Here is a 12,029-nt window from a genome sequence, read left to right on the forward strand (position 1 = left end):
TTGAAAAGTATTACATTTGAAGAGTTTTCAGTTAATTCTTGTGACTCTTTGTCCTCAGCCTACGACCAAGAAATGGCTTCCCTGTTGTTGCTGTTACATCTCCTTCCACCACCTCCAGGGGGACTGAAGTCTCCAAAAATTACTGCATGTGATGCAGTTGAGAGACTTGTTGTCTTTCATAAGGTAATTATATTATTAAGGTGATTATAATAATTTGTCACGTCACTTTCTTAGCCACATATGTAAATGAGGGTTGTTAAAAAGTGGATGGAATTGCAATTAAGTCTTCATTCCCATCTTGCACTAGCCAATGAAAAGATGTTTGAATAAGCACTTCTATAATGTAATTTTCTCTGTGGCTGCACATTATTGTTGTGGCAAATTTTCAGTTTTCTGATCTCAACCCTAGTCATGCTGCAGTTTGGAGGAGCATCTCCGCAACCAGCAGGGTCGGCAGCCGTACAGTGGGGAAAAAAGTATTTAGTCAGCCACCAATTGTGCAAGTTCTCCCACTTAAAAAGATGAGAGAGGCCTGTAATTTTCATCATAGGTACACGTCAACTATGACAGACAAATTGAGAAAAAAAATCCAGAAAATCACATTGTAGGATTTGTAATGAATTTATTAGCAAATGATGGTGGAAAATAAGTATTTGGTCACCTACAAACAAGCAAGATTTCTGGCTCTCACAGACCTGTAACTTCTTCTTTACGAGGCTCCTCTGTCCTCCACTCGTTACCTGTATTAATGGCACCTGTTTGAACTTGTTATCAGTATAAAAGACACCTGTCCACAACCTCAAACAGTCACACTCCAAACTCCACTATGGCCAAGACCAAAGAGCTGTCAAAGGACACCAGAAACAAAATTGTAGACCTGCACCAGGCTGGGAAGACTGAATCTGCAATAGGTAAGCAGCTTGGTTTGAAGAAATCAACTGTGGGAGCAATAATTAGGAAATGGAAGACATACAAGACCACTGATAATCTCCCTCGATCTGGGGTTCCACGCAAGATCTCACCCCGTGGGGTCAAATTGATCACAAGAACGGTGAGCAAAAATCCCAGAACCACACGGGGGGACCTAGTGAATGACCTGCAGAGAGCTGGGACCAAAGTAACAAAGCCTACCATCAGTAACACACTTCGCCGCCAGGGACTCAAATCCTGCAGTGCGAGATGTGTCCCCCTGCTTAAGCCAGTACATGTCCAGGCCCGTCTGAAGTTTGCTAGAGTGCATTTGGATGATCCAGAAGAGAATTAGGACAATGTCATATGGTCAGATGAAACCAAAATAGAACTTTTTGGTAAAAACTCAACTCGTCGTGTTTGGAGGACAAAGAATGCTGAGTTGCATCCAAAGAACACCATACCTACTGTGAAGCATGGGGATGGAAACATCATGCTTTGGGGCTGTTTTTCTGCAAAAGGACCAGGACGACTGATCCGTGTAAAGGAAAGAATGAATGGGGCCATGTATCGTGAGATTTTGAGTGAAAACCTCCTTCCATCAGCAAGGGCATTGAAGATGAAATGTGGCTGGGTCTTTCAGCATGACAATGATCCCAAACACACAGCCCGGGCAACGAAGGAATGGCTTCATAAGAAGCATTTCAAGGTCCTGGAGTGGCCTAGCCAGTCTCCAGATCTCAACCCCATAGAAAATCTTTGGAGGGAGTTGAAAGTCCGTGTTGCCCAGCGACAGCCCGAAAACATCACTGCTCTAGAGGAGATCTGCATGGAGGAATGGGCCAAAATACCAGCAACAGTGTGTGAAAACCTTGTGAAGACTTACAGAAAACGTTTGACCTGTGTCATTGCCAACAAAGGGTATATAACAAAGTATTGAGAAACTTTTGTTATTGACCAAATACTAATTTTCCACCATAATTTGCAAATAAATTCATAAAAATTCTACAATGTGATTTTCTGGATTTTCTTTTCTCATTTTGTCTGTCATAGTTGACGTGTACCTATGATGAAAATTACAGGCCTCTCTCATCTTTTTAAGTGGGAGAACTTGCACAATTGGTGGCTGACTAAATACTTTTTTTCCCCACTGTATCTCCTCGCTGTTGGGCGTCAGAAGAGCAAGATTGAGAGCTTCTACATCACAATGGATAAGCGTCTCATCCCATGCAAGGCAAACCGCTCCCTCGGGGCATGTGATGAACTTTTCAAAGCACATTTTGTGTTTAATTTGTCTTACGATGTGGCACTTGTGAATTTTTACACATTCCTGCAGACAACAGTGTATAACATTGATGTGGGGAAAATGAAGGAGTCACCCAGAGTTAAAGACTTGAGAGCGAGACTGCTTAACCAGCCAGTAGCACTCTCACCCTATGAGTAAGAAGCTATAACAATGTTAACCTGTTTCATGTGTCAGAAATATTATCCCAGCAGTCAAAAGTAGATTTCACATTTAAGAGTTGAACATGGTTACTATCCTGGACCCAAGTTCAAATTGTTTTGTTCTCAGCAAGGCTGTAGGCATCAGTTCCTAAGATATACAGGTTTTCGGAAGCACCTTAATAGTGTTCATAGTAATGTTCAGCAAATTGCTCAAACTTCAACTGTTGCATGTTCATCTAGTGAGCCAGTTGCAACTTCATCTCAGGCACATGCTTTGGAGGACACATTTAATCCACAAAATCAATGTAGCTCTTCCAGTGTTTATTCTGAGAGCAATGATTCAGGACATACTAAAGATCCAACTAAAGAAATGTGTGCATCCATCGTGGCCAAATTACAGGGGAGTGGGATTTCCAACAGTTTGGTATCCTCAATTGTAGGAGATTTTGAAGAACTAACAAGTGAGATTCGCTCACAAGCAAAGCATACAGCTATTTCTGCTTTACCTATAACTGACCCCGACATATCTGTGATAAATGAATATTTTGAAGATTATGAAAACCCGTTGACAAATCTAAATACAGAATGGAAACGAAATAAATACTTCCCCCAAAAATGGGGAGTTGTCGAGTCAGTAGAAATAACACTGGGAGTGAGATATGACAACAGGCGAAATCAGAAATCCGGTACTTATGATCATGTACCTGTGAAGGATACTTTTATATATGTGCAGATTTTAGAAACATTGAAGTTCATGTGCAGAAATCCAGACATTTGTGTTTTGCTAAAGAAAGAGTGTAGATCAGAGCCTGACACTTATACTGACTTTTTTGATGGAAGTTATTTTAAAACCCACCCTTTGTTTACAGCTAATAGACATGCATTACAAATCCAACTATACTATGATGATTTTGAAACAGCCAATCCCCTTGGCTCCAAACGTGGAATTCAGAAAATTGGCTCTATATTTTGTTGTAAGAAACTTTCCCCCAAAATTTAATTCGGTTTTTAATTTTCGGAATTTAATTCTGGCCTAGCCAGTCTCCAGATCTCAACCCCATAGAAAATCTTTGGAGGGAGTTGAAAGTCCGTGTTGCCCAGCGACAGCCCCAAATCATCACTGCTCTAGAGGAGATCTGCATGGAGGAATGGGCCAAAATACCAGCAACAGTGTGTGAAAACCTTGTGAAGACTTACAGAAAACGTTTGACCTGTGTCATTGCCAACAAAGGGTATATAACAAAGTATTGAGAAACTTTTGTTATTGACCAAATACTTATTTTCCAACATAATTTGCAAATAAATTCATAAAAAATCCTACAATGTGATTTTCTGGAGAAAAAAAATATCTCATTTTGTCTGTCATAGTTGACGTGTACCTATGATGAAAATTACAGGCCTCTCTCATCTTTTAAGTGGGAGAACTTGCACAATTGGTGGCTGACTAAATACTTTTTTTCCCCACTATATGTTTGAAATGCATTGCCAGTCTCTCCAGGAAAACCCACAATTGAAGTCACTTTATGGTTTGAAAAAAAGATCTACACTTAATTCATTGAAGTATTTCCATGTTTGTAATAACTATTCATTTGATATCATGCATGATCTTCTTGAGGGTGTGGTTCAGTATGAGATCAAATTGGACTTGCTTTCCAGGATTTATGGTTTTGATTTAAAGATTATTTTGGAGAGTGTTGGCAATGGCATTGGTTTGAATTCTATTCAGACATTGTGTCTTGTGAAAAACATCCCACTGTTGTTTGGTGACATTATTCCTGCAGGAAACAAAAACTGGAATTTGTTATTGTTGTTACTTCAAATAATGAACATCGTTTTTTCACCTTCTCTCACTCTAGGTACAGTGAGGGAAAAAAGTATTTGATCCCTTGCTGATTTTGTACGTTTGCCCACTGACAAAGAAATGACCAGTCTATAATTTTAATGGTAGGTTTATTTGAACAGTGAGAGACAGAATAACAAAAAAATAATCCAGAAAAACGCATGTCAAAAATGTTATAAATTGATTTGCATTTTAATGAGGGAAATAAGTATTTGACCCCCTCTCAATCAGAAAGATTTCTGGCTCCCAGGTGTCTTTTATACAGGTAACAAGCTGAGATTACGAGCACACTCTTAAAGGGAGTGCTCCTAATCTCAGTTTGTTACCTGTATAAAAGACACCTGTCCGCAGAAGCAATCAATCAATCAGATTCCAAACTCTCCACCATGGCCAAGACCAAAGAGCTCTCCAAGGATGTCAGGGACAAGATTGTAGACATACACAAGGCTGGAATGGGCTACAAGACCATCGGCAAGCAGCTTGGTGAGAAGGTGACAACAGTTGGTGCGATTATTCGCAAATGGAAGAAACACAAAATAACTGTCAATCTCCATCGACCATGCAAGATCTCACCTCGTGGAGTTGCAATGATCATGAGAACGGTGAGGAATCAGCCCAGAACTACACAGGAGGATCTTGTCAATGATCTCAAGGCAGCTGGGACTATAGTCACCAAGAAAACAATTGGTAACACACTACGCCGTGAAGGACTGAAATCCTGCAGTGCCCGCAAGGTCCCCCTGCTCAAGAAAGCACATATACATGCCCGTCTAAAATTTGCCAATGAACATCTGAATTATTCAGAGGAGAACTGGGTGAAAGTGTTGTGGTCAGATGAGACCAAAATGGAGCTCTTTGGCATCAACTCAACTCGCCGTGTTTTGAGGAGGAGGAATGCTGCCTATGACCCCAAGAACACCATCCCCACCGTCAAACATGGAAGTGGAAACATTATGCTTTGGGGGTGTTTTTCTGCTAAGGGGACAGGACAACTTCACCGCATCAAAGGGATGATGGACGGGGCCATGTACCGTCAAATCTTGGGTCAGAACCTCCTTCCCTCAGCCAGGGCATTGAAAATGGGTCGTGGATGGGTATTCCAGCATGACAATGACCCAAAACACACGGCCAAGGCAACAAAGGAGTGGCTCAAGAAGAAGCACATTAAGGTCCTGGAGTGGCCTAGCCAGTCTCCAGACCTTAATCCCATAGAAAATCTGTGGAGGGAGCTGAAGGTTCGAGTTGCCAAACATCAGCCTCAAAACCTTAATGACTTGGAGAAGATCTGCAAAGAGGAGTGGGTCAAAATCCCTCCTGAGATGTGTGCAAACCTGGTGGCCAACTACAAGATACGTCTGACCTCTGTGATTGCCAACAAGGGTTTTGCCACCAAGTACTAAGTCATGTTTTGCAGAGAGGTCAAATACTTATTTCCCTCATTAAAATGCAAATCAATTCATAACATTTTTGACAAGCGTTTTTCTGGATTTTTTTGTTGTTATTCTGTCTCTCACTGTTCAAATAAACCTACCATTAAAATTATAGACTGATAATTTCTTTGTCAGTGGGCAAACATACAAAATCAGCAGGGGATCAAATACTTTTTTCCCCCACTGTATGACAATATATTTAAAGTATTTGATTGTTGACCACCACAAACTATTTAAGCACTTGTATCCACATAGAAACTTGATACCTAAGCATCATTTTATGATCCATTACCCATCTTCTATAAGGAAAATTGGCCCCTTATTATATATGTGGTGTATGAGGTTTGAGGCCAAACACAAGCTGTTTAAAGATTGTTTTAAAAATTTCAAAAACATAACCAAATCGCTTGCTAAAAAGCATCAGATGGCCATTGCTTATCCCTGGAAACCTTCACCCTCAAACAAAATGAGTATGGGCCAATTAAATATTTTCTCTTCAGAGATGAGAATATCGTCAACAATGAAATGCTTTAAACGATATTTTCAAAAGATGTTTTCTCAACTAGTTGGGTTAAAGTTGATGGTGTAGAGTATAAAGCTGGACTAGTTATTTGCAGTGCACTGGAAGAAGACATGCCAGTCTTTTGTCAAATAAGTGATGTACTTTTGGTTGAAGATAAAAAAATTTTTTTGACAAACAAGCTATTTACAGAGAATTTTGATGACCATCATCATGCATTCAGAGTATTTCGAAGTGCGGAAAGATGTCTACTAAAAATGTCTGAGCTTAAATTTCATAAACCGTTTGATATTCAAAGCTCATACAATGTTTCAGATGAAAGTATGTACATTATACCTTCATTCACAATGTTTTAATTCAACTGACTGCAAGGGAGAAAAGGCACAAATAAATGTTTTTGACAACGATTGTTTATTGTGATTCATTGTTATTAATATAAGTATATATTACATTAATTAATAAATAATATTGAATAAATTAACAATTAATTTGAACATTTTTTCAGTGTAGATAATTGACACTTTAGGGAGTGAAATGAACACTACACAAATAGTTTTAAAAAATTTACTCGGAGCAGTGTTAGTTGTCTAATCCCTTAGTGTTACTTTAACTCTGTTTTGTGAGTTAAAAAAGGAACTCTGGCAGAGTGTTAAATGTTTAACTATTTTGAAAGTGTTAATTTAACTCTGGAGAGTGTGGACCTATATAAACCCTCAGAAAGTGTTGAAATCAACTCTGTGGGAGTTAATTCAACACTGGACTTTTTTGCTGTGTGGGATTAGGATGGTTTGATTATACCATCAAATTAGCATTTATCCTATTTACCCTGGCTGATTTATTAAAGATATTCATCCACTCTTGGTAAAGCATGGACAACTGTTTAACATGTTTGATTAACATTTTTGTTGAACTTTCATGTTCCTCCAAGAGCAGCTCAATATTGTTTGCAGATCCCATTAGGATTGGTTTATTCCTCATTTCATGCACCTACAATACCGGTCAAAAGTTTTAGAACACCTACTCATTCAAGGGTTTTTCTTTATTTTTACTATTTTCTACATTGTAGAATAATAGTGAAGACATCAAAACTATGAAATAACACAAATGGAATCATGTACAGTGAGGGAAAAAAGTATTTGATCCCCTGCTGATTTTGTATGTTTGCCAACTGACAAAGACATGATCAGTCTATAATTTTAATGGTAGGTTTATTTGAACAGTGAGAGACAGAATAACAACAAAAAAATCCAGAAAAACACGTAAAAAATGTTATAAATTGATTTGCATTTTAATGAGGGAAATAAGTATTTGACCCCCTCTCAATCAGAAAGATTTCTGGCTCCCAGGTGTATTTTATACAGGTATCGAGCTGAGATTAGGAGCACACTCTTAAAGGGAGTGCTCCTAATCTCAGCTTGTTACCTGTATAATAATAATAATATGCCATTTAGCAGAAGCTTTTATCCAAAGTGACTTACAGTCATGTGTGCATACATTTTTACGTATAGTAAAAAAGACACCTGTCCACAGAAGCAATCAATCAATCAGATTCCAAACTCTCCACCATGGCCAAGACCAAAGAGCTCTCCAAGGATGTCAGGGTCAAGATTGTAGACCTACACAAGGCTGGAATGGGCTACAAGACCATCGCCAAGCAGCTTGGTGAGAAGGTGACTACAGTTGGTGTGATTATTCGCAAATGGAAGAAACACAAAAGAACTGTCAATATCCCTCGGCCTGGGGCTCCATGCAAGATCTCACCTCGTGGATTTGCAATGATCATGAGAACGTTGAAGAATCAGCCCAGAACTACACGGGATGATCCTTTCAATGATCTAAAGGCAGCTGGGACCATAGTCACCAAGAAAACAATTGGTAACACACTACGCCGTGAAGGACTGAAATCCTGCAGTGCCCGCAAGGTCCCCCTGCTCAAGAAAGGACATATACAGGCCCGTCTGAAGTTTGCCAATGAACATCTGAACGATTCAGAGGAGAACTGGGTGAAAGTGTTGTGGTCAGATGAGACCTCTTTGGCATCAACTCAACTCGCCGTGTTTGGAGGAGGAGGAATGTTGCCTATGACCCCAAGAACACCATCCCCACTGTCAAACATGGAGGTGGAAACATAATGCTTTGGGGGTGTTTTTCTGCTAAGGGGACAGGACAACTTCACCGCATCAAAGGGACGATGGACGGGGCCAAGTACCGTCAAATCTTGGGTGAGAATCTCCTTCCCTCATCCAGGGCATTGAAAATGGTTCGTGGATGGGTATTCCAGCATGACAATGACCCAAAACACATGGCCAAGGCAATGAAGGAATGGCTCAAGAGAAGCACATTAGGTCCTGGAGTGGCCTAGCCAGTCTCCAGACCTTAATCCCATAGAAAATCTGTGGATATAGACTGATCATGTCTTTGTCAGTGGGCAAACACACAAAATCAGCAGGGGATAAAATATTTTTTTCCCTCACTGTAGTAACCAACAAAGTGTTAAACAAATCTAAATATATTTGAGATTTGAACATTCCAGGTGAAGCTGGTTGAGAGAATGCCAAGAGTGTGCAAAGCTGTCATCAAGGCAAAGGGTGGCTATTTGAAGAATCTCAAATATAACATATATTTGGATTTGTTTAGCACTTTTTGGGTTACTACATGATTCCATTTGTGTTATTTCATAGTTTTGATGTCTTCACTATTATTCTACAATGTAAAAATGAAGAAAAACCCTTGAATGAGTAGGTGTTCTAAAACTTTTGACCGGTAGTGTACGTTAAATTGTAAGGGAAGCGACTGTATAATTCTTAATTTTCATGTAGCCTAATAGCCTGATGCAAATCTAAAAGGACTATTTCTCTCCCCTTGATGCAAGTAGTGGCAGCATACATTTGTTTACTTGTTTACTTTTTATGTACATTAATACACCCTCTCCTCTGTCCTCAGGTACAGTGGGGGAAAAAAGTATTTAGTCAGCCACCAATTGTGCAAGTTCTCCCACTTAAAAAGATGAGAGAGGCCTGTAATTTTCATCATAGGTACACGTCAACTATGACAGACAAAATGAGAAAATAAATTCCAGAAAATCACATTGTAGGATTTTTTATGAATTTCTTTGCAAATTATATGGTGGAAAATAAGTATTTGGTCAATAACAAAAAGTTTCTCAATACTTTGTTATATACCCTTTGTTGGCAATGACACAGGTCAAACGTTTTCTGTAAGTCTTCACAAGGTTTTCACACACTGTTGCTGGTATTTTGGCCCATTCCTCCATGCAGATCTCCTCTAGAGCAGTGATGTTTTGGGGCTGTCGCTGGGCAACACAGACTTTCAACTCCCTCCAAAGATTTTCTATGGGGTTGAGATCTGGAGACTGGCTAGGCCACTCCAGCACCTTGAAATGCTTCTTACGAAGCCACTCCTTCGTTGCCCGGGCAGTGTCTTTGGGATCATTGTCATGCTGAAAGACCCAGCCACGTTTCATCTTCAATGCCCTTGCTGATGAAGGAGGTTTTCATTCATTCTTTCCTTTACACGGATCAGTCGTCCTGGTCCCTTTGCAGAAAAACAGCCCCAAAGCATGATGTTTCCACCCCCATGCTTCACAGTAGGTATGGTGTTATTTGGATGCAACTCAGCATTCTTTGTCCTCCAAACACGACGAGTTGAGTTTTTACCAAAAAGTTATATTTTGGTTTCAACTGACATTCTCCCAATCCTCTTCTGGATCATCCAAATGCACTCTAGCAAACTTCAGATGGGCCTGGACATGTACTGGCTTAAGCAGGGGGACACGTCTGGCACTGCAGGATTTGAGTCCCTGGCGGCGTAGTGTGTTACTGATGGTGGGCTTTGTTACTTTGGTCCCAGCTCTCTGCAGGTCGTTCACTAGGTCCCCCCGTGTGGTTCTGGGATATTTGCTCACCGTTCTTGTGATTATTTTGACCCCACAGGGTGAGATCTTGCGTGGAGCCCCAGATCGAGAGAGATTATCAGTGGTCTTGTATGTCTTCCATTTCCTAATAATTGCTCCCACAGTTGATTTCTTCAAAACAAGCTGCTTACCTATTGCAGATTCAGTCTTCCCAGCCTGGTGCAGGTCTACACTTTTGTTTTTGGTGTCCTTTGACAGCTCTTTGGTCTTGGCCATAGTGGAGTTTGGAGTTTGACTGTTTGAGGTTGTGGACAGGTGTCTTTTATACTGATAACAAGTTCAAACAGGTGCCATTAATACAGGTAACGAGTGGAGGACAGAGGAGCCTCTTAAAGAAGAAGTTACAGGTCTGTGAGAGCCAGAAATCTTGCTTGTTTGTAGGTGACCAAATACTTATTTTCCACCATAATTTGCAAATTAATTCATTAAAAATCCTACAATGTGATTTTCTGGATATTTTTTTCTCAATTTGTCTGTCATAGTTGACGTGTACCTATGATGAAAATTACAGGCCTCTCTCATCTTTTTAAGTGGGAGAACTTGCACAATTGGTGGCTGACTAAATACTTTTTCCCCCCCACTGTATATGGCCATCGTCCATCCTCTGAGGCCCCGTATGAAGTACCAGACGGCTTACTGTCTGATCACTGGTGTGTGGATCGTACCCATCCTCATCTCCATCCCTTCTGCCTACTTTGCCTCCGAGACCATGTACCCTCATGGTGGTGCCAGCTCCTCTCAGAACATCCACAAGACCTTTTGTGCCCAGATCTGGCCCGTGGACCAGCAGGCCTACTACCGCTCCTACTTCCTGTTTATCTTTGCCCTGGAATTCCTCAGGCCTGTTTTCGTCATGGCGATATGTTATGCACGGATATCCCGTGAGCTCTGGTTCAAGATCGTTCCGGGCTTCCAGACGGAGCAGATCCGGAAGAGGTTGCGTGGTCGGCGTAAGACAGTCATGGTCCTGATCGCAATCCTGATGGCATAGATTCTGTGCTTGGCACCACATTATGGCTTCACCATCCTACGCGACTTCCACCCGATGCTCATCTCCTGCCAGAGGAACTCCCTGGTGGCCTTCTACATCATTGAGTGCATTGCCATGAGCAACAGCATGATCAACACCATCTGCTTTGTCAGCGTCAAGAACAACACGGTAAAATACCTGAAGAGGATTGTGCTGCTGTGCTGGAGGTCCACCTACGCTCCCAGTAAGACCGTTGACGTGATCGACATCCAGATGTCCTCCATGCCCGTGACTGAGGAAGTCGGATGCATTCGCCTGAGGTGAACGGGGAGACACCATTTTGAAACATTCATTCATGGTTTTCAGATGTTTGTGTTTCATCTGAAACTTGAGGCAGAATATTGGAGTTCCACAGTTGCTATGATGTCTCTTTCATGGAGATGTCTTTGAGTTGGTGTTTTCCTGTGTTTTGGCACAACAGAATCTTAAAATAAGCTAATGTAATTATTGTTTTATGATATCACCACACGTCCAAATATCCTGGTACAATAAGGGAATAAGGGAAATTGATCATCTCTCCAAGATGGTACTTTTTTTTTGTCAACCAAGTACGTGAGACATTCTGTATTCCGTCGACCCATTTGTTTAGATTCTTTCAAGTCCGACATACACTCAGTTTATTAGGTACACCCTTCTAGTACCTGGTCGGACAACCCTTTACCTCCAGAACAGCCTGAATTCTTTGGGGCATTCTACAAGGTGTCGGAAATGTTCCACAGGGACGTTGGTCCATGCAGACGCGATGGCATCACGCAGTTGCTGCGGATTGGACGGCAGTACATTCATGCTGTGAACAGCCCGTTCCATATCATCCCAAAGATGCTCTATTGGGTTGAGGACTGGGGACTTCGCATGCCACTCAAGTAAACTGAACTTGCTTTCATGTTCCAGGCAAGGTTTTTCCATTCTTCAATTGTCCA

General features: G+C 41.0%; 1 pseudogene; it reads left to right on the plus strand.

The window, feature by feature from the left end:
- The window catches only part of LOC121533810, a 30,297-nt pseudogene extending 18,924 nt beyond the window's left edge, over positions 1 to 11,373 (plus strand).
- Positions 11,374 to 12,029: the final 656 nt, after the last annotated feature.

Source organism: Coregonus clupeaformis, chromosome 1, assembly GCF_020615455.1.
Source record: "Coregonus clupeaformis isolate EN_2021a chromosome 1, ASM2061545v1, whole genome shotgun sequence".
Lineage (NCBI taxonomy): Eukaryota > Metazoa > Chordata > Actinopteri > Salmoniformes > Salmonidae > Coregonus > Coregonus clupeaformis.